At 35.4% G+C, this 25,198-nt stretch overlaps 1 pseudogene; it reads left to right on the forward strand.

The window, feature by feature from the left end:
* Positions 1-22,393: 22,393 nt before the first annotated feature.
* On the forward strand, positions 22,394-23,682 carry LOC127192979 (ubiquinone biosynthesis protein COQ9, mitochondrial-like; annotated as a pseudogene).
* Positions 23,683-25,198: the final 1,516 nt, after the last annotated feature.

Raw genomic sequence — 25,198 nt, forward strand, 5'->3', positions numbered from 1 at the left:
CATTTGGCATATTTGGAACAAAATTTGTTGCCTCTATTAGCTACCTGACTGGTGAAAGCATAGAGCTAATGATATATTCTAATTAAATTCTCTCTATTTAACATCATCCAGTTCTATTTTACTCATTCCATTCATGGATGCAGATACTTTTCAAACTGTGACTTTTCATGTGTATAGAAAGTTTCTTGTAAGACAACTTAAGTCAAAGATTGATAATAGAATCCAACAATAAATAAGCCCTCACACATTAGGCACTTCTTTAAAGGTTTAATCTAAATGAATGTAATAACGTTTAAAATAATCCAATGAGATAGATTATAGGTCTTACTATGGCTCTATATATGAGGTGGAGAGCAATTGAGAAAGAGGCTTGATGTTGACCTCTGTCTTTGCATGCTCAAAAATGCGTTGATGCTTCTGTGCATCTATACATGCAAACAAATACGTAATTCTATAAAGTCTTCTCCTGTGCAAGAGGATTAACATCTCACCAACGGAGTGATATGTTCTTATAATAGATATTTGAAAATGTGTTTGAAATTCTTAAGAGTACACATTAAATTTGTACTCTGCACTTTGCAAATGCCAGTCTTTGCTCAAATGTTCCAAGTTTCTGTGAAGAGAATGCAATCTTGCATTAGTCTGGGCCCAAGGTAAAAATAGTCGTGGGATGTTTGACCCCACTGAGACTTTATCTCTACAAACTGATAAATGTCTTAGTGTTGACTCAGAGGAAGGAAGTATTAGCCCAAGACAAAAGAAAAGGGCTAGTGATACCAGCCGGGGTATTGTATTGCAAAAAAACGACCACTGATTTGGAGAAGGAAGCAGGGGAGAGAGAGGAGAAGATTGGGGAACTGGAAAGGGAGATTGGTGGTTCCGGCCCACAGAGCCCAGAGTTTCAGGATTGGATGAGGCGGTCTTCGTGGATATTTCCAAGTTCGGCCCACAGACATTGAGGCTCCTTCTGTCAGGTTGATGATCTGCTAGACTCTTGAGAATTATGCCATGGCAATTGCTCCCATGGAACTGGTAACCAGAAGATTTCATTCTTGTTCCTCTGTCATATATAGAAGATACTATCTTAAAGTAGATAGTATCGTTTTCTGGCTCTTACAATCATTATGCTTCCTCATCCAATATAATACCTGAGCCTTCAGTGTCGGGTTTATGCTATAAATTTATCTGATGGGCCTAAGAATACAATGTCAGTTATTTTTTAACATTTGTAACTTTGCATAGTGGTCTCCATCTATGTATCTAAAGGGAGGCTCTTGGATGAGGGGTGAGAGTTAACAGTTATCTATGTATAAAAAGATAAGAACTAGGATACCTTTAGATAATATGCTTATTTAGTTATGTGTCAGGAATAGGTGTGCCACTAGGGTCCTTGGTCTACCAGCCTTGGCTTGTTGTGTGGGATTACATATCAGAAATTAATTCCCTACTAAAAATGGCCCTAAAGTCAAACTAGACAACTAGATAATCTATCTAGGATAAAATTGCCAATATTGCACCTTCAGGGATATCATATCTTGACTTGTGGTCATTGTAGGTCAAAGTTATGCCAGTGCAGGAGGACTCTTGATTGATCTTCTTCCCTGGCACCTCGTATACCTCCTTTCAGTACTATAAGATCTAGTGCCGAGGGAGGTTTCCAGGTCTGATGTAGATCAATTCTTCCAAGTCCTTTGTCTAAAGTGTGTGATCTCCTCTGCAAGAATGCCTTGTCTTCAAGTTCTGGGTAGGTAGTAGAGGTAATGGCAATATTCTGTTTTGTTTTGGAAATCTCTTTGACTCCATTGATGAAATACTCCAAAGGAGTTTTCCCATCCATAATGTACAGCTTTTAGGGATAAAGACATCATACAAACTGATATGACTTTATTTAGTTGTGTGTGTGTGTGTGTGTGTGTGTGTGTGTGTGTGTGTGTGTGTGTTGTGTGTGTGTGTGTGTGTGTATGAAATTTTAAATAAATTCCTTATGGATTTTCAAATGTCCTTAGTTTTATTTACTTGTCCTTCATCTCTTTCCCATTTTAGTATGCTCCTTCTCCTTCTCACTTAGTCTCTCCTGTTTTGCTTCTATTATTCTACTCTATAGCACTCATCTCCTATAATTTCTTTTCAAGAGCAATGGGTTAAACTCATTATATTGGGCAATTTGGAAGAGCAGGAATCAATAAAAATAGTATTTTTAAAAATTTAAAGTCAAGAAGAAGGTAAATGATGGTAGAAGTAATATAATTATATTTCAATTCAACTAAAATACATAATACTTTTAGAATGTACTTACTTGACATAAGTACCTTACCACTAGTGACATCTCCACTGTGATACGCATCTTCCCAAATATTCAGCTATTTTTGTTTGGTTCTTTAGTATCATTTGCATCTTTACTTCCCTTTCATTATCTCAAACACAACTAGAGAATTATGGTAGATCATCGGTATGACTGTGCTCTACAGTACTCTACCTCCCTCTCATTCTCTTCTATTTATTATTGTATTAGTGATGACCCCAATCTATGACTGGTCACCTGGGATGAAGGCTGGGGTAAAATTATCATTATTAGATATGTTTATTCTTCATATTTCTTCCATTTTTCTCGGAGGTAAAGAAAATATTTGTATAGACACACAATTTCTAAAGTTAGTAACTTCCTAATATTTAATACACAATATAATAACAATATACATGTTAACTTTTATGTCTCTCATATTATTTATGTCAGATCCAATTAATTAGTCCACACTAGCATAAGTCATGTATTACATAATGAAAGAATTTTACCCCTTCCTCAATTCTCTGACTTTTTTATATGTGAGCATATAATCTGTATTAACTAAATAAATCAGAAAATTAAAAGGGGTCATGGAGAGTGTGAGAAGGATCTTTAAGGATGGAAATAGTAGGACTCAAGTGCTCTCAAGAGGAATGGAAGCAAAGGATGTCAAACTTTAACGGGCTGTTACAGAGAAGAGGAGCTGGCAGAATAAATATCACTAAGATGTTCAAGAATGCCAAAAATGTGTATTATTTCATGTATTTAAAACTTTTATACAATATACATGTCCAAATACATGTATATATGTGTAATATATTGTTATATGTATTATATACATAAATATGTCATTTTCAGGAAGAATACTTCCACAAAGACCATAGATTATATAATAAAATCCCATGAACCAGGAGTCATTACATATCCTTCAGAGTATAGCTCATCAGGAAGTCCAACAAATTCTTTAAATGAGAAGGCTTTCGTTACCTTCCAGAAACTGAAGCTAAGACATTATTGCTAAAGACACATTTGGAGGAATTATAGTGAGGCTGATATGGGATCTTCCTTGGGACTATATCTCATGGTATTGAAAAGAGCTATACAACCTGAAAAGGAAAAAAACCAGTCAATAGTTCTCCTGAGATGCAGTGATTTTGGACTACTATGACCACAATTCAAGATATCCCTTATGGTGCAATAGTGGCACTTATATCCCTAGGTAAGCAATTGCTGTCTAATTTGACTTAAAGCCCATTGATAATAGGTAACTAATTCCTAGTACATAAACCTAGAAAACTATGCAGGACTTGTAGGATTATTCACTAGAGGAACACCTATTTCTGATACTTGTCAAAATGAATATAATTTCTTACTGCATTTTAATTATTTTGTTACTATTGTCACAGACAGATATAGCTTGACATCCCATCAATGAATTTCTTTTTACAACTTACGCAGAATACCATAAAAAGTTGCAGCTAGTCAAAATTCAGAGAGCAGTGAAGACTGAGTTATTAACTCCAAATCATACATACATGATTTAGCCTCTACAGTTAACAATCGGGAGAACCTCATGAAAAAAAAAAAAAAAAAAAAAAAAAAAAGCCTAGATTTTAAGAGCCAGAAGATCATGAAATATGTTGTAAGTTTGTGTCTTATAGCCATAGTAGGGAAGCTACTTATGAATTCTAAACAATATCACTCCTTATAAAAGTAATAAACAATAATAACACCAGCTGCCATGCACATATCCCATCACATATGGGTGGGATAATTTCACAAGTAAACCACACTGCGTGTAGACTTATAGGCAAGTCTTGGCTGCTTAGTGAGGAATCACAATTATTCTCCAAAAACAATCCCCTTCATAGGCTATGCAAAGCCAAGTGATTGGCTCTAAACACATATACATAACAGCAATACCAAAAGAACACAAAAGGCTGGGTTTATGTGCTCATTCATATACACACACACATAGATGTGTGTGTGTACAATAATAAAAAAATAAGCTAACTTAAATTAATTTGAGATGGAGTATTGGAGGGGTAGGTAGAACATGTGGGAGAAATGAGATGAATGTAATACATAAGAAATTCTCAAAAATTAATAAATTAACATATAAAAATTTAATGACTATTTAATAGACCCATTAGGCCCTCGTAAAGAATAATGAGAGACAATAACCCATAATAAGTTGTACTGAATACTTCATTTAAAATTGGAACATATGGGTTGGAGAGATGGTTTAGGATTAGGAATACTGGCTGCTCTTCCAGGGCACATAGATTCCATTCCCATCACTAATTCTAGGAGATAGGGTGACATCTTTTTCTAATCTGACATCTACAAGTAATGGACATGCATGCGGTGCACATACATTTATTCTGAACAAAAGCCCATGCACACTAAGATTGAAATACTAACAAAATGTATAGGTATGTTAATATTTCTATGGCTGATTAAAATAAGTTTGAAGGAGTTTTGCTTTGAATGGTAAATTATAAGTTTCTTCACTGTCGGTTAGTATGGAGACACAAAAACTATTATAAGGAAATGATTATATATACTGAAACAATGTAAAAATGTGTTAGAGTACTCTCTTTATTATAATGAAACTAAATCTTGAGGAAAATGATTTTATAAAGAAAGATATATGCTGAAGCAGTACACTTGGAAACTAAATCCCAAAGCTAATGGTTAGGTCTCTGTTGGCTACAAGAACATGTATGTTTTATGTGATGGTCTCAATCTCTCTATCTCTGTCTCTCTGTTTCTCTCCCTTTCTCCTTCTCTTTGTCTCTTTTTATATATACCTATTTAGCAGCAAGTTATATCTGCACTAATGATATAGATTAATATTTTAAAAAATGGCTAAAGAAAAAGAAACTCAAAATAATAAAACTCAAAAAAAACCCTCAAAATAATAAAAACCATGTAAATTATAACATATTAGCACAATTACCTGTTGCAATATGTTTGCGTTTTAGTAAGTTTTCAGGAATTAAGTTTAAAGAATAAATATCTGAAGAAATTTTTTTAATTACAACACATAATTCTGTTTCTGTATTTGTTTCTTGGTATTTAAAATTGTGATGTAAGAGGGAACAAAATGGATTGAAGACTGTTTTAAGAGCTACTTTAATTCTTTCCTAAACATATAATTTTGAAAACATAAAAATCTTATTTTCCATAATTATGCTTAGTACAGAAAAGAAAACAAAAAATAAAAGAAATTGTGTTTCTTGAAATGGAGGGGTTACATTTGTAAAGTGGTTTTCTTTTTACTCTCTAAATCATGAGATGCAAGCTGTGCCATAAACATTAACTACAGAATTCTTATTTGTAGACAAATAAAGAATAGGAAGCATTGCTAAATCCATGTACTGATTACACAAATGTGAATTGGCCACACAGAGTCTTACATGTCTTCGTGTGAACTGGAACATGCTAGCTAGTATTATGTGACAAACATGAAATGAGGTGAGGATAACACTCCAGCATACTCCTCATGTCATTAGTGACAGGGAAGCGTTAGAGTGACACCGTTTGTCTGGGCTTCTACTCAACATTGATTAAACTGAGGCTAATAATATATAAATAATTATTTTGAATACACCGTGCAAGTTTTCACATCTTGTAAATTTTTTCATTTTACATTTTTAGACTCTTTTAAGATTCATGGGTAACAGTTTAACCAATTATTTAAATTCATTTTCGATAGCATCTCTGTTGAATTTTTCTTGTACAACTTACATACAAAATGACCTGGCAACATTTTTAAACCTCTCTCCTTCTAAGATTTAAAGTGATAAGAACTTTTGGTAATAATTTTCTTAACAAAACACAAAGAACCTGTTTTATACAAAACAGTGTTACTCTTAACATATATAACTTTATGTTATCTTCTATTGGAACTGAGTGTTTGACCAAACAATACTTTCCCAGGACATGTAATATCTTTTAAATTAACTAATTATGGCAGATTAATATCTGCATACATCTACATCTCTTCATGTGCTGCACTGACGTTAGTATTGTCCATATTTTGGAGATAAGAAAATGTAATCATAAGACGATTTGTAAGTCTTCTAGGCCAAAAGCGAGGATGCATAGCCATAAACTGTGCTGAAGAGAGTTGTGAGTTTACCTTGACACCAGCAACAATGCATTAAGGACTATGGTTAAGGTACAAGTTCTTTTTACATGGAGCTCTATATAATGTATGGTAACAAATAATGACTTTTTCATCCTGTACTTTAATAAATTGCCAAGACTGATGAGCTTTAACCTACTTAATTATAAGTGCCTCATCTCTTCTCCAAATGACCTTTCCTTTCTCATTACTTTTATCCATATCTATCTTCTATTACTTCTTTCGATGTTATTTATGTTTTCTATCTTCCGTTAAATAAGACAGTGGGAAGATCGTTAAATAAGACAGTGGGAAGATGAAGAGTAGTTAAATGAAGTGTGGGCAACATCCTACCCATTCTAGAAAGTGTAGGGATGGATTGTTAAGAATTTCTAATGAAATAAGGAAAGTTAACAATTTTTGTTTACCAAGCTTTCAAAATATTGGCTCTGAAAGAAATTATTCATGCTAAAATTTCGCACAATAATTGTAGCTAGATAAAATTATTAGTCTAATATATGATAATATATGCCAAGCATAACATAAAAATAAAAAATGGAATTTGCAAAACATTTTTCAAATTTTAAAGAATATTTATGATAAAGAGATGAACATTTGAAATTTAGAATACTTCGATAAGGTGTTAGATACAATTTATCGTATAAATTTCCTCATATAAAACTGAAGGATATATTTACTGTGGATTTTGAAACTAGGTATAAAATATATTTGACATAATAATTTCTAAATGCATATAAAAGATTTAGGCGTTGATTATATTGATATGAATAATTCAAATATAAATTTTATCTAAGTGGATTTGTAACATACATTAGTTAACTTTATAATAAATGTTAACTTTAAGTTTAATTGAATAATTATATTTGTATGTTATTTTTGTTAGAACGATTAGGCTTCTAAAATGAATTTGTACATGGCTGAAAAGGATAAGCAATCAAGTGCTGTGAAAGGTATTTTGGACAAAGTTAGCCACTAGGAGGCTTCTGCCATTTTACGAAAAGTGTTATGCGACATGATGATGTAAAAATAAAGCTGAGAAGTAGCGATTTCTCAGTATCCTGTTTTCTCTTTCAGTGTCAATGTGAAACCACAGCTGTTCACTTCGTGTACTCATGATAATTGATATAATTATAGGAAATATTTTTAAAAATTTTTAATTTATTACAATTTATTCAGATTACATCCCAATTGTTATTCCCTCCCTTGTATCTTGCCATTTCCACCTTCCCTCCCTCTTCTGGCCTATTCCCCTCCCCTAGACCTCTGACAGAAGGGGACCTCCTCCTCCACAATATAACCACAACCTATCAGGTCTTATTCAAATATCCTGCTTACCTTTCCTCTGATGCCTACCTGACCTCCTCTCCAAGGGGAGGTGGTCAAATTGGGGACATCAAAATTCATGTCAGAGGCAGTGCCCGCTCTCCCCACAACCACAGAGAATGGCTGTCCATTTGCTCTTTCTGAACAAGGGGTCTATGTTTACTGCATGCCTTGTCCTTGGTTGGTGCAACAGTGTACAGGTGCCCCTGTATCCTGATCCACCTGCCTTGATGGTCTTCTTATGGGACTCCTGAACCTACAGTCATATGACAATACTAGGTGATAAATATGTCATGTCAGTTTAATGACAAAATGGTTATACTTAGCTAAGTTTATAAATCAAAATATATTACCCGCAGTGTTTACTCATAATATGGTCATGAAAAAGATATTTAAAGAACCACATAAACTCCATTTTGACTACTTAATTAACATATTATTTTACGTATCTACTTATATGTAAAATATAAAAATATTTTTAAAGGATATATGTAATAAAAAGAAATTTTTTAATGTTGTGAAATATATTAAGATATTTAAAATGTTCATTATTAATGGCTTCTGTGAAAAGAAAAATGTTTAAGAATTAATGATATTACATAAAAAGCATAGAAAGGAGAAAACAATTCAATTTAGATTTTCCTTCTTTGAAGTGAACGCATTATTCTGTTTATAAGCCTTCAAATTTCTTATCAAAATATATTAACTATTTCAAATTAAGACTCATAAATCATTTTGATAGAATTATTTATTTTTAAACCTCCTTACACTGATAGAAAACATCTTATCTTCTTATATTCAATCATAAATGAAAACATTAGTTTTGAAAAAAAATATATATTACCAATAATTTAGCCCTTCAATATTGCCTGTAATTATTTTCTATATTTGCAAAAATGATTTGTTTCAACAACTTTCACCTTTTTCTATTCTTGATATTTTATCAGTCTCACAGCTCAAGTTTGAAAGCATATCATTAAAAAACATTAGGTAGTTTTAAATTATTATTATTTTCCAAATATTTATCACCTATTCTTAATATTTTGAATATCTAAACTCCTAAATGATTAAAAATGAAAACCGACAAAGTGCATTTTAGGAATTTCCTTACTAAAAGTAATTAAAAGCTAATCTAAGCACTGTTATTCTATCAAAATTAGCATTAGAGAATAGCTTGACACATTTAAGAAAAGCATCACTCTTTACAGATTTACTACATTATATGGGTGCTGTGTATGTTTAGGCCTCAAATAACTATTGGCAAACAGAATTCTTATTCTCTTGGTGCTCCTCTGGCAAATAATAAGAAAGGGAATTAAATCATAAATTTTTTAATTTTAGATACTTATTACCTGTGCACTCAGTGAATAAAGAAATCACACGCACACACACACACACACGCACACACACACACACGCACACACACACGCACACACACACACGCACGCACACACACACACGCACACACGCATGCACACACACACACACACACACACACGCACACACGCACGCATACAAACACATGGATACTAGCCGCCCACAGAAACACCAGTTCTGCCATTGATATGCCTGAATAGCACTGTGCTAACTAGAAGAAGACAGACAGAGAAAAATAACGACTGCATGCCCTTATTCATATATCAAAATCAAAAAAACTTAAATCCATAGAAGGAAATTGAAGGTCATGACAAGAGGTGGATATGTTTATAGATTGCTCAAAGAGTTGAAAGTTGTATTTCTAACTGAGTAAATTCTATAGACCTAATAGACTCTTTTATGAGTATCCTTATTGTTTTTCGCACTTGACTTTCGGCAAAAGGCCAGATTTTTAGCTAATCTTATCACATACCAACATGCACAAACATGAGGTAATAATGTGCAATTGATGCTACCATATTCAACCTAGCTTTTGAAAATTCTGGCTTAAAATAATCACATAGTAAAATCTTTAATATTTAATACTGTATAGTCAACTCCATAAACTCTGCAATCACATAGTACAAAACTTCTGCGTACAACTCTGAATGGTTTAGTTTAACTAAGTTAGCCTCTGGCCATGTCTAATCAAGGGACTATCTTGATGAGAATGGCAGGAAACACCCACCCTAATGGAGGGTAGTGCCATTCTCTGAGCTTGATTGCATAATTGCATTAAAAAGAAAGAGTGAAAAAGAGCTTCACTCCCCTATCTCTGACCACAGATGTCACATGACTTGCCTTACCTATGCACCACAATGCATTGCATCCTGCAATTGTAAGCCAAACCACACTCTTCTTGCCCCAAGTTATTTTGTCAAGTGCTGTTTGTCACAGCTACAAGAGATGTAACTAATAAAAGCATCCCAGTGTACACATTGAAAGAGCATTGGTTATACTGTTCAGTTTTATATCGATACATGGGAAAGGGAGGGGGGTGGAAGACAGGGAAGGAGGAATGGAGGGATGAAAAAGTGAAGGGACACAGACATAGTTGACTTACTTTCCTTTTCAGAATGTAACTTGTCAATGTGGTAGTAGTGTCTTCCACACGTACTCTGGTGCCTCATATTTGACCATGTCCCCTGGAGGGGGAGACCTGGTGGCACCCAGAGGAAGGACAGCAGGTTACCAAGAAGAGACTTGATACCCTATGAACATATACAGGGGGAGGAAATCCCCCTCAGGCACAGTCATAGGGGAGGGGAATAAGTGGAAAGTGGGAGGGAGGGAAGAATGGGAGGATACAAGGGATGGGATAACCATTGAGATGTAACAAGAATCAATTAATAAATTTTAAAAAATGTTAAAAAAAAAAAAAGAAAGTGTCTGTACCACCATTGTCCAGCTCTATTTAAAGGGTGGGCCATGGAGAGTTTGACCCTGCTCCAGTGAGTACATAGATCCCACAAATGGACTTGTTTGCCCACTTTTTAATTATTTTTTTTTGTGGGGTGAGGTCACAAGGGTGGAGGGTGAATGTGGAAAGACTGGAAAAGGAGTGTAATTGGGAGGCATGATTCCTAATTGACATAAAGAAAACAAAAAATATTATGCTGAAAAGAAATTTTTAAAAAATTTAAAGGTGTAGCAATCACAACCTATTTAGTCCATTTTCCATGTGGTGGTGGCTAGTATCAGCAGTTTCTGAAATGCTACTGTCCTTGTATTCACACTGTCCTCACTTATGTATATTAAATAAAAGGAAAACATTATAGTGATTAATATAATGATATTGTTTACGTAACACATGAGGGCACTGATTACCATTGGACTGTTTCTCCTGGCTCTTTCTTTTTGTACATACCTTTAATTGCAGTGGGTACTAGTAGCTGCTGCCTGGTTAATGCTGACACTAAAGATGAGGAAGCACATTGTTAAGTGATGGGGTCCTACCTATGAACACACTACCTTTTACTGATGTCTCTCTTCCAATATATTAAATCATTTTTCAAATCTGGATGACATATCGGTAAAACAGAGAGAGAGAGAGAGAGAGAGAAAGAGTTTCTTGGAAGCCTATATTTTGTATACCATTTCCAATTTTCCGTACACTCTTTACAGGATTCCATAGAACAGTGAAGATAAATCACCTTAGACTTTTCACTTAATTTTTATAAGTGATCATACAATCTAGGTACTTGTAATATTTTGAAAATGAATTTAATCTTTTTATACTTCTTGTGTAGATGATGCCCTGCTCATATAGTCACTACAGACTTAAATGTCAGAACTGCTGTTTTTGTTTGGCTCCCAGGAACTGAACCATTCCACTTCTTTATTCTGTAATTTTAGCTGTTGTAATTATGTGTTCCTGCTGAGTAAAGGGCAGAGTAGAGCTTTCAATAGCTCAGGCTTTCATTGCCACAGTGCAGCCCTCTAGCTGAAGAAGCCATTTGCCTTTTGGTTTTATATTTATTGATTGCTTGACTGCTCATTTTCCTGAGAGTTCATAGTATATATGTGTTTACTAATAATTGTTTTTTATGTTTTGGCTATTGTTTCCATCACCATCAGATTAACTCAGAAACAAATCATGCATAACACAGTGTTATTAACTAAATGGAAAACACCTGCTTTATGATTGAGCATCGCAAAGACACACTGAAGCTGAATTACCTGATTTGTCTTTTTTGAGAAATTTGATCAGGAGAAACATTTGGTCTAGAAAACATTTAAGTTCTAGAAAAGTGTCCAGACTATTGCATGAAACTAAACAAAGGCCAGATACAAGAATTCTATCAACACGAAGTGTAAACGCAGAACAATGCTTCATCTAAGACAAGGCCACGATGAAGCTTAGAATCTTGGTTAACTGTGTAATTCTCTACAGGAAACTTATTCAGGTACATAAAATATTCGTCTTTGATAAAAATAACAGATTTAGTAATAAATTTTGAAGTGTAATTATTTGAAACAGGAGGAAAGTAGTTTATTGTAATATCTAGAGCTTAAATGAACTTTAATATATAACCTTGCTCTCACAAATTATCTTAAAAAGAATAAAAATCTCTCCTTCCTAGAAGTCATGCTCATTTTTTTTCTTATTCTCTTCACCAGAGCTCTGTTCTCTTTATCAGTTAAGTAAAAATTTTCTCAGATAATTTCACACATGTACACAATTCATAGTGAGCACTCTCCATTCAGTCAGCTCCCAGTCCATCTCCCTACAACCACAGCCCGTGCACCTTCCTTCCCACAAATCTGTGTCACATTCATCCCTGTGTGTGTTTGCCTGCCTGTGCATGTGCATTTGGTGTGTGTGTGTGTGTGTGTGTGTGTGTGTGTGTGTGTGTGTGTGTGTGTATGTGTGTGTGTTTAACCAGATCAGTATATATGACCATTCCCCTGGATTACATTTTATTTCGATGATTTCTTGATAGTATTACTGACCATGCATGCACCTAGTTAAATAAAGGAAATGTTTGGGGTATTTGACTCTTGGCAAAGATATCTATGTAGAAAAATATTCCTGTTGTTTAATTACTTCACTTTCAGGTATCATTAGATATTGGGATATGTGCTATGTACAAACTATAACTTATCCATTTGCATTACAGTAGACACATGAAAACAAAGCAATGTATTCTACTACTAACAGGCTTTGATGAAATAACTTTATATTCAGAATCATTTCTAAACCTTAAATTTTGTCTAGATTATAACCTTCAGATTTTATAATTGATTTTTATGTAGACAATTTTATCAATATAAAACCATCCATTTTTAAAAATAAAATAAAATATTTCAAAAGAATTATTTTATATTGAATAATATTTTGTTTTGATTATTTTAAAATAATAGTTATTTGAAAACACATTCTGTATGACTTTATTTCTTTTTATAATTTGAGTTGGAGCTTATTTAATACAAGTTGGAGATTAATCAGTGTCTATAAACATATAGTAATACTTCATTGAAAAACAAGTGTTGCACTAAGAGAAGAAAGAATGGAAGTAAGGCTTACAGAAGGGCAAGGAATCATTGTAACACTCTGTTGCTGGATTAATGATAAATAATAAACTAACAAAAGAATGAACCCATTGGTCTCGAAGGTGTCTGGAGGCCTGTAGATTACCATGATACCTTGAAGTCACTTGTCACCAGAAGAAATTAACAATTTTAAAGTTAAAATTTTCTAATTTATGTTTACTTACTATATCTTATCAAACCACAAATGCATATGGATATGTAATTTCATTAAAATTCTTTTAACACCTATTTAGACTATTAGGTGATAAAATGATGATATGGAAAGCTCCACTTTTAAAAATCACTTTACTGAAGTTAAATAAATATAGCCACTATTTCCTGTAGAGACTGTCCACGCACAGCCTTGCTCTCCTCCGTTCCTAGTTTGCCAGCACTGGTTTGAAGAGCATGGGTAGTAGAGCAGTATCTGTTTCCCTGAGATATATCAGCCTTGGATCTTTTTACTTTGTTGGTACTGTCCAACTTGTCTGGTTGTTAGACACAGCAATTCAGTTTGTAGTCTGTAAATCAATTGCTTCTCATAACTAACTATATCCCAACAGCTCCAATGCAGATTCTTTTCACTTATTATAATCTTTACAGATATAGTGATCATGAATGAAAGGAAGACAAGTGATTAAATTTTAGAAATTTATAAACAGTGTATAAAAGAAATGAATGTTAGATTTCAAGACACCTGCAGACCTCTGGAAAAGCCATTTTTTGTTATTTGCTATTTTCCAGAGAATGAGATATAGTGGAAAATTCAAAGGAGCAGGTGAAGGAGCTAGCCAGATGGCTTCCTGGTTTAGAGCACTAGCAGCTCTCTTGAGACTGAGATTGGATTCCCAGCACTCACATGGAGGCCCACAATGTTCTCTAACTCCAGTTTTGGGGGACCATATGCTTTCTTCTGCCTTCAATGGCATCACGCATGCAGATGATACATAGACATGCATGCAGTCAAAATAATCACACACGTGATAGAAGGAAATACTGCATTAAAAGGAAGCACTTACTTTCTGTCTGTGTCAGGAATCTCAGATTGCTTCACCTTAAATGGAAAGTTGCCTGCCTGCAGAATAGTATGATTTTCCTTCTTATCTTTCAATGGTGTCACTGTTTATCACACTAGGTATCACACTAAACCATGGGTATTAAACTTGGAAAAGTGGATTACTGCATGGGTGACTATATATTGAAAAGGAGACTCAATATTAGGCATTAACAAAAAAGAGTTTCTCTGGTGCTAAACAGTGGAAGCAAACCCCCTGTCCTGGCCTTGCATACTCCAAGAACCCAGAAACAGATAGAAGCAAAGACCAACTTGGTGAAAGATTTCTTTCTTATAGAAATTGTTTTCTTGCTTTTTCAAAGTACATTAAAGGAAGTACTCAAGCATTGTTTAAGAATAAAAGTTTTAGTCAAAAATATTTTCAAAGTGCTTTTGGCAAGTCTTAGCAACACTGAAATCAACTCAGTGCCAGCAGGTTTTACACATATTAACCTTTAGTTTAGCTGTGATCAAGTAAACAAACATGTCAGGGTATACAAGTGCTCGCGTGGCTTGACTCGTTGTTTCTGTTTTGTGTAGAAAAATAATGAAGAGAAAATCGCACTGTAGAAATGTTAATGATGAAAACCACCAGAGACTAAGGAAGTCATCTGGCAGACGCCACAGCTGAATGCTAATGAAAGTGCAGAAGGAGAAACACAAGATCAGGTTCATCTGACTGAATTAATGTTAACAGGGGCCTGCTAGAAGTAAATTATTTAAAAATCATATTATAGTTTATACTGACCAGTTTTTACAACCTCTCCCGTTTGCCATATGTAAATCTTTTAACATTCAATAAAATGGCCTTTTCTGTGGCAGTTTTAGTTTCTCTTCTGTATTTAGCTTTTAAATAAAAGAATTTGGATTATTTATATTGTACTGACATCTGGTGGACCTTGGCCTTGATACAACCAAAAACAAAATAAATAAAATAATACAATTCATGGAATCCACTATCAAGGCCAATTGAAGAAATCCATGGGAGGCTTCACATATCACACCAAATCAAACAAAAGTGAGAACATCATTTTAAATTCCATCAGCATCTTCTCACTTCATTTCAAGGAGAATCAGCTCTTAGCCACATAATGCAGGTATTTTAATACCTTTCACTTACAGAGTATTCCCCCACTATTGTGAAAACCCAACCTTGTGATGCTTAGGACATTATTACAAGTAGTCCTACAACCTTACTGATTCTCTCATACTGAGTAAATTTATGATAGACCCACTTCTGTTGTGGACAGAAAAAAGAAGAGAGTATCTATATCACACACACACACACACACACACACACACACATTCACTCATTCATTTTTGCCAAACCATACAGATGTTTTTTTCTTGTCAGACTACTAAAATTTTGAAATAGACTCAAATATTTGGAAATTGTAGATATCTCAAACATTTCTAAATGATTAGATTGTCCTTAATTCATTTCACTTTTTTTAATCACTGACTGAATTTAAGTAGCCCGAAAACTATACGAAAAATTTAATAAAAATAATTTTCTATTAATTTGATAAGATTTCAGAGATCTACATTTTATACCTATTAGAAACAAGTAGATGCCACATTAGGGAAGCATAATCTCAAAACATCTATATGTAAGAAAGCATCCTTTCTCCTGCCATGCTGATGCATTCCAGACCTTTTTTTCCATTATATGTAAATTGAAAGGAAAGAAGAACTGCACCTTCATATAGAAATGAATAATAAAATTATGAACATGATATAAGCTTTTATCAAAAGCATTAGTATTTCATTATAATTAGGCTAAAACCTCATTGTGAAAATAATGCATAAGAAACATGTCTGTGGTTTTCTTCCAGTCAGCCAATGTAGCTAATACCGTCATTGTTCACTGTAAGCCCTCAAATATTTGAAAGTTCTAACTATAGCACTAGCCAAGGACAATACGTGCAGTAAACTTTGAACCCCTACCCAGATCTAGCCAATGGACAGGACATTCTCCACAATTGAGTGGAGAATGGGGTCTGACTTTTACATGAACTCTGGAGCCCCATATTTGACCGTGGCCCCTGAATGGGGAGGCCTGGTGGCACTTAGAGGAAGGATAGCAGGCTACCAAGAAGAGATTTGATACCCTATGAGCATATACAGGGGGAGGAGGTCCTCCTCAGTCACAGTCATAGGGGAGGGGAGTAAGGGGAAAATGGGAGGGAGGAATGGGAAGATACAAGGGATGGGGTAACAATTGAGATGTAATATGAATAAATTAATAAAATATATTTTTGGTAGCCTGCTATCCTTCCTCTGAGTGCCACCAGGTCTCCCCCTCCAGGAAGAGACTTGATACCCTATGAGCATATGAAGGGGGAGGAAGTCCCCCTCAGGCACAGTCATAGGGGAGAGATTAGGGGAAAATGGGAGGGAAGGAGGAATGGGATGATACAAGGGATGGGATAACCATTGAGATGTAACAAGAATAAATTAATTAAATAAATAAAATATATTTTTTTAAAAAAAGAAAAAAATCCACTTGCTGTCATGTTACTTATCTTTAACCTCGGTGTTAACAGGACAGAGTCAGGAAGAGTTTTTACAACCCCTGCCCAGGCAACTCAGGCTACATAGCTAGACCAGATTCAGTAGGAGAAATTCTATCTTTACAATAAGGTAAATTACTACACAGGAAGGCACCCAAGGGCAACTTGTGGTTTCTACATGTGCATACATGTTCACACATGCATGTGCATACATGCACATAATATAACACACCCAACACCCCACAAACACACATAAACACATACATCAGAAACTGAAAGTTATTATGTATACATTTTTAAAAGTTTAAACTTTCTATATAATTTTGAAACCTATGTTATTATTTGGGGTTCTTATCTTATAAATTTATAAAAGTATACATTTCAGATGATGTCAATACAAAAAAGACAGCAGCACAGGTAAATTAAAGGAAAGACATTCCATTTAATTTAGTAAACTCCTTTATAATTAGTTAATTTATTTATTTATTCACTTTACATTCTGGTCATAGCCCCCTTCCCCCTCTCTTCCCAGTCCCACTCTACATCCCTCTTCCCCCTCCCGTATTGCTCAGAAAAGGAGAGCTCCCATCCCACCTACCCCAGCTCATCAAGTTGCACCAGGAATGACCATGTCCTCTACATCTGTGGCTAGATAATGCAGTCTCACCATGGGGAAGTGATCAAATCAGAGTCCATGTCAGAGATAGCCCTGCTCCCCTTACTAAAGGATCTACATGAAGCCTGAGCTGTATACCAGCTACATAATTCTTGCTTGGTGCTTCAGTCTCAGCAAACCCCTCAGGGCTCTGGTTAGTTGGCTCTTTTGGTCTTCTTGTGGAGCTTCTGTCACCTTCAGGTCCTTTTCTCTTCTTCCCAATTTTCCCCTTGACTCCCTGCACATTGCCCAATGTTTGGATGTGAGTCTCAGCATCTGTTTTAAAGTGCTGCTGGGTTCAGCCTCTTAGAGGACAGCTCCTATCTGCAAGCATAGCAGAGTACCCTTAATAGTGTCAGGGGTTGCCTCTCTTCAATGAGTTAGGTATCGGGCTGGGCCAGGCATTGCTTGGACAATCCCTTGATCTCTGCTCTATCTGTTCTATGTTTATCCCTGCACATCTTATAGGCAGAGTAATTATTGGGTCAACATTTTTATGGGTGAGTTGGTGTTCTCTTCCACCTACTAGGAGACTTGTCTAGTTAGAGGGTAACTTTTAAGGAATATTTATCCAATGAAACAATCTACTGACTGCAAAGTGTTATAAAAGTAGACATACTTGTGTTTCTATTAGGTCTATTTGGACTGCAGTGTAACAGTTCACATGCAAGTCGGACATAAAGTTTCCTGTTTAATTTCAATAATGGCAAAAGTACTCTTAAATTGAAATTTAATTGTGTTAATCAGATAATTGAACTCAGTTGATTTTTTTTTTTTAGTTATAATCTTTTCTATGTGATAGAATAAATTCTTTCTTAATAATAATGAATGATTTCAACACGATGTTATCTGAAATGGCTGTTTTGTCATTTTACTGTTTTCTGTTCAACACTTCTACATATAATTGTAGCACTTCTGTCCCTTTTCCTGGATACTCATCAACTTTTATGGAAAAATCTATTATCGTGCTACTTTTTGCCTTTTTATATTCAAAGTGAAATATTGATATCTAAACACAGTTACTAGTCTTAATAAAATACAATCTAGTAAATTCTTTCTGAAGGAGAGGAATAATTATTTAAAGTTTCATAAAGAGCAACAAAAACATAACCATTAAGACTACACGTACCAAGCATAAAGAAGAAATATAATCTGATGGTCTTTCAATAATAGTGGATCCTTGATGCATTTTCATTTATTTGACTGGTTATATTTGTAATACATATTGACCTTTGTCATTTTATTGCATTAGAACATATCCCTGTTGTTTGCTTCATTTTTGTTTGAGTCTGCATCTTCCTCTGTAGTCTACAGCAGTGTAATGTAGTCTCGACTTAAACTCAAGATCTTCTCTCTTCTACCTCCCAAGCTTTGAGATTGCCAGCCTGTCTGCCATACCTAACAAAACATCCACTTTACTTGCTTGCTACCATGCCAAAAAGGTATAAATAATATATCTTTAGCAAAGACTTAATATCAAAAGCTAATAAAATACTGAAACAAAGTGTTATTAGTTCATAGAATGACAAACTTAATTCTAATATTGGAAAACCAGAAATTCAGCTGACTGAGTTTCATAAGGCAGTAGATAAAGACTTAATGACTTTTAGAAAGCTATTGAAATGTCCTGAATACTTTGAGTACTATTTTATATCATTAATTCACTCAAATATTGATATTAAGAGTCAACTACTAACACTATAATAATGAATGCTTATAAAATAGGATCAATAAATGTACTGTGTAAAAATTAAAACTATGACAAGTATAATATTTATCACATAAGTGCAAGAATCTGGTCAAGAATGCAATATCTTGCAACATACACAGCATTGGACAGACTTATTAATTCCTTAGTAAGAAAAGTATGTTTCTCAAACTGATTTATTATGCATGTGAACTACTTAAGTACTATATCAAATTAATTCCTGAAATACTTACATCAGGTGAAAGGTGATGTCATTCAGGTGAATTATTCCATTTTGTTTTACTAGCAAAGAGAGTTTTATCTTCTTCTGACATTTAGCCATATGTATTTTATAAAAGAGTAAAAGATATAAAATAAGTACAAACTACAAATACAAAATAATAAGTATCTTGTGTTATTATATAGGTAATAAATCATAATAAAGCATCAGGATTGACATAATTTGACAATGGATACTCGTATACACAATTATCTGTGTGTGCAGTAAGCTTATAGAAAGCCTCAATTCATCTTAATGAAGGTGTTTTCTTCAGGTTATAATACAGGAATGCACCATGAGAAATCAGGGCAACTGTACATCCCATTTTCAAGCTTCACTGTTCTGTTTATAGGAATGATATTGGTCAATAATACTGGAAAGTGAAATGAATATGTTATTGAAATTAAATAATTTGCATTTATTTTAGGTCATTCAGTGAAAGATATTTGCTCTACAGTAAAGAGAAAACATACAATAAATATGGAGCATTACCTAATTATCAAGACCAAAAAATGGTATTTTAAAAACCCTACATTTAACTCTAGTTCAGTCTTGTATATCTTGGAAAGTTGTATAATCATTCTGAAATTCTCTTTTCTTATCTAAATATAGAACACTGAAAGTATTTCCTGAAATTACTTTTAGGATTTCCTAATCATCATTTATCATAATTTCATTAGGTTTATATTACTACATAACAATTACACATATTTTGTATCTTAAAGCATCATGTATTTACTATTATGCACCCACTGCTGGGAGTTTCACAAAAATGAGTTAAAACGGAGGGCACATAACCTCATTTTAAGATTTAGTTGGAGAAAGATATACTTACACATTGATGATTTAGTGTACTTCTGGGTTGTTAGATAAAGATCCTTGTTTTGTTAGCATTTTATGACAGGAAGATGCCATCAGTTTCTTAAGATACTTAAGACTCCGCCCTCTTGAGCTTGTTACAGTTAGAATATAAAATGGCCCCTTGGCATTCAGGGGTTTTGTTCATTGTACTCAGCTACTTGGATACTCAGGTGAAGTTGTTACTGTGGTAAAAGAGGTCATGACTACCTATGGAAATAGTGCCAGGCCTTCTCATTGTCCACAGAGTACAGATTTTGAACTAGTATGCATACCAAGTTCAAGGACCATGAAGTGTAGAGATGAAAGTCGAGATTCCAATCCAATATCCTAAAGATCACTTAGTGTAAGATAAGGTAAAGGCCATCCCTGAGATATCGCAATGAAGAAACCAAATTCATGGTGACACTTCCAGGATGTTAGAGGTGCTAGCTACATATTTTATTTGCTGAAAAAAATTAAGACATAGCCACTGAAGAAATCTACATGAATGTTAGGAAGATTTTAAGAACTTAAATTTATAAACTTAATCTTCCCAAGTTCCAGAATATGATTAGAAGAAAGAAACGTTTCCAAAAGTCTAGCTTTGTAATATTTGCCCTAAGAAGGCTCTGTTTCAATACATTTTCATAAATATGTATACTTTTATTGTTAAAAACAAGGGGTGAAACATTTTCATATTATCACATACAAGTGCAACAGGTTAACATTGTGATCAGACAGGTCAATATTGAAATTTGTGCTCTATCACTCATTAAAGGTGATATCTCAGAATACTTGCTAAAGTTTTATTCTCATCTATAAAAAATTTATTATTATTATTATTATTATTATTATTATTATTATTATTATTATTTAGACATATAAGGATTGCAAAGTATTAAGCACCAAAAATTTATTTATTGTGTTCTTACAAGTAGTTTCTTTGTTATTTACTGTAATACCTTTATAATACTACTACACGCACATAGTTGTGAGGATATGGAATAAGAGGAACACTGCAACACTCATATGCTCCTAGTAGGAGTGCAAACACTTTCAGCCACTATGGGAATCAATGCTGAGATTCCTCAGGAAAATGGGAATCAATACCTCAAATTACCGCTATATCATTTTGGGCATGTCCCCAAGAAATGCTTCATTGTACCACAAAGATACTTGCTCAACCATATTAATTGCAACTGTATTCATAATAGCCAAAAATTGGAAACAACCCAGATGTTCTTCAACAGAAAAAAAATAAAGAAAATGTGGTATATTTGCACAATGGAATATTACTCCGTTAAAAAATGACTACATTAAATATGCAGGAAGTGTGTAGAGATAAAAAAAATCAACCTGTGTGAAGTATTTTAGACCCAGAAAGACAAATATTTATGTATTCATTTATATGTGGATAATAGCTGTGAGGTCAATGATAACTAAGCTATAATTCAAAGAACCTACAGTGTATAGCGATAAAGTAAGGAACAAGAGGAAACAAAATTCATCAGGGGAGAGAAATAGAATAGATAGTTATGGATGGATATGGAGGCTGTAATGAGAGGGTCAAGAGAAGAGGAGGAGAGAGGAAAGAGTTGTAGGAGGAAATACAGGGAGAGGCAACTTAAGTAAGAAACATTTAAAGAATAGTATGGAAACTTAACACAGTGTAAACTTCCTAATTATATATACATATGTGTATATATACATATATATACATATATATATATATATATATATATATATATATATTGAAGGTGATCTAAATTAAATTGACAAATAATGGGGAGACATAATTGACAACTGGCCATTTGATGTCACCAAACATTGATCCCAGTACAGGGACTGAGTTCTCTATCTCTCTCTAGTTGAATTATTGGCCAAGGGGCTTCACAGAGACCCGAAACAACCCAGGTTGTTTCAAAGAAGTTAAGTTGCTTTCTACACCTGCAGCACGAACCTCGTTGATAAAGACAATAAATACACAACACCTTGAAGATAAAGATATTGACATGGTGCCTACATAGAACGTTAATCCACACCTTCCAGTGGTTTTGGAACAAGAAGCTTCTCTGCACACTCTCAATAAAGAAACAAAACACCTATCCAGCCATAAACATCTTATCTAGAGTGGTGTCCTTCCTACAACTTGGAAGATGGCGGTGGCAGTAGCAGCATCTGGCGTCCTCGGCCGGGTGGGCTGGAGGCTCCTGCCGCTGCGGTGCCAGCCGGTGCCCCGCTGCCAATAACTTCTGATGCCACGTGCCTTCCACAATTCTGTGGGGTTCAGGTCTTCAGAAGAGCAGAAGCAGCAGCCTCCCCACTCTTTTTCTCAGCAGCACCCTGAGACACAGGGCCCAGAGACACCTAGCTCAGAGTTTCCTCGTCCACCCCCCAGGTACACAGACCAGAGTGGAGAGGAGGAAGAGGACTGTGAGAGTGAGGAACAGCTACAGCATCGCATCTTGACCTCAGCCCTAGAGTTTGTGCCTGATTGCTGAAGGAGCCAGTCTCTGGGCCTCTCCAGCGCAGCTGCCAGCATGTTTGGGAGCGACAGCAGTGAGCTGATTCTGCACTTTGTGACCCAGTGCAATGCTCGCCTCACTCATGTGCTGGAAGAGCAGAAGCTAGTGCAACTGGGCCAGACAGAGAAGAGGAAGACAGACCACTTCCTGAGGGGCGCAGTGGAAACCAGACTGAGAATGCTGATCCCCTACATTGAGCACTGGCCCCGGGCCCTAAGCATCCTATTGCTCCCTCACAACATCCCGCCCAGCCTGAGCTTGCTCACCAGTATGGTGGGTGACATGTGGCATTACGCTGGGGACTAGTCCACTGACTTTAACTGGTACACCTGCCGTGCAGTGCTGGGTGGCATCTACAATACAACTGAGCTAATCATGATGCAGGACTCTTCCCCAGACTTTGACGATACTTGGCGTTTCCTGGAAAACCGGATTAATGATGCAATGAACATGGGCCACACAGTAAGCAAGTAAAGTTTACTGGAGAGGCACTGGTGCAAGGACTGATGGCTGTAGCAGTCGCGCTCAAGAACCTGACAGGTCTAAACCAGCGCCGGTGAGAGAAAGGGGAGCCTCTGTGCCTGGAAGGAGCAGCAATAGATATGAAGAGCTTTAACAAGATGCACCATCCATTGGACAGGATGTTAATGAGAACACACTGAAGAACTTGAGTCCCTATGACAGCCACAAGGCTGGAAATCACAGTGCACTTGCTACTGTTCTGACCTGGGATTGGGCCACTTCTTCAGTTCCTAAAACCAGACCTGGCCTCCTGATGCCTTTCTGCATTGCAGCTGTGTGATTGAAAAAGAGACTTATATCCGAGCTTTGAAACCACAGAAACTTGAATCACTCTGCATGATCTCACAGGCATCTTGATCATGTCTTGACCTTAGAACTGCTCTCTGGGAGTTGACCACGGTGACACTATTCTCAGCACTCAGGAGACTGCTATAGCAGGATCGAGAGTTCAAAGCCAGGCTTGTCTATGTAGAGAAATACAAGCCGGATTGAACTTCATAGTGTGATGCTGTCAAACAAAATCCCAGAGAAATATTCTTAGGGGCTCACAAGCGAGGTCTGAAGCCAAGACACAGTGACAGCTTCTCTGCAGCACAGGGCAGGCAGTGTGCTCACAAAGGTATTTGCCACTGGCCATTGCTCCCTTGGATCTCCTCAGAAAGCTGCTTCCCATAGGAGGTGCCTTCTGGATAGTCATGCTGAGCCTCACCAGAGCCCAGGCCTGGCATCATAGACACCAGCAAGCAGGGTCATTAGTGTATTTAGAATCTGTACAAATAATAAATATGTTTGAAACAATTAAAATATATATATATATATGCTAGAACAATGGTGGTACAAGCTTGTAGGAGTAACCAACCAACAGTTAATTTAACTTAAGGCCCACACCAAGAGTTGAAACCCATAACTCAAACTATTTGAATGACCAGGAAGCTGAGAGTAGATATCTCAGGAACCAAGGAAAATAAACAAATAATACTAGTCTAGATAAAGAAAAAATGAAGTGATAAAATGACTCCTAATGGTGTTCTGCTATAATCATAGATCAGTGAGTGCCTTATTAAACTATCATCAGAGAGGCTTCCTCCTACAGCATATGGGAACTAATAAAGAGACCCACAACCAAACATCATGCAGAGAATCAGAGACTTTGAACATGGAGCCTTAAATTAGGTGTCTCAATCAAATCCCTAAAATCCTAACTATGTTTTCTCTCAGAGCTCAGGGAACCCTGCAGAAGAGGAAGCTGAAAGACTATAAGAGTATAAGAGGACAGGAAGGAAACAAGGCATTTAAATCAACATGAGAAAAGCTCATTATGAGCTCAGAGACTGAAGCAGCATGTACTGGGTCTACATGGATCTCTATGGGGCCCTCCGCACACATATAGTTTATTGTTTTTATGAGATGCCTGAGTACCCAATGAGATGGTCTCTGACTTTTTAACCTTCTCTTGGGCTTCTTCCTTCTGTTGTTTGTCTTTTCCTATTTTGGTAGAATAACATTTATTTTATCTTATCAAATTTGTTTTGGTTGTGTTTTAAAAACTGAGTCAAGAAATGAGAACTTAGCCACCACAGTAGAGGTTACCAAGTGATCTGTCACTTACTCCTGCCAGAAAAGGGAGAAACAGTTTCTATCAAAGAATGACACTGGTGAGAGTATATCAACCAATCCAGGACAGGTCTCGAGTTCAGAAGAAGTTGACCAACGTATAGTGGATTCTGTGGGATTATTTTGGTTTTGAATTTCAGGGTTATTTCTGTTTACTTGTTGTTGTTGTTATTTTTGTTTGTTTGTTTGTTTGTTTTGTGTGTGTTCTCTTATGTTTTGTTACTGTTTGCATTTTTAATTTTTTTTCTTTTTCTGGTGCCATTTACTTTGTTTTCTTATTTTTAAGGTTTTTTTTTCCCC

Source organism: Acomys russatus, chromosome 8, assembly GCF_903995435.1.
Source record: "Acomys russatus chromosome 8, mAcoRus1.1, whole genome shotgun sequence".
NCBI lineage: Eukaryota > Metazoa > Chordata > Mammalia > Rodentia > Muridae > Acomys > Acomys russatus.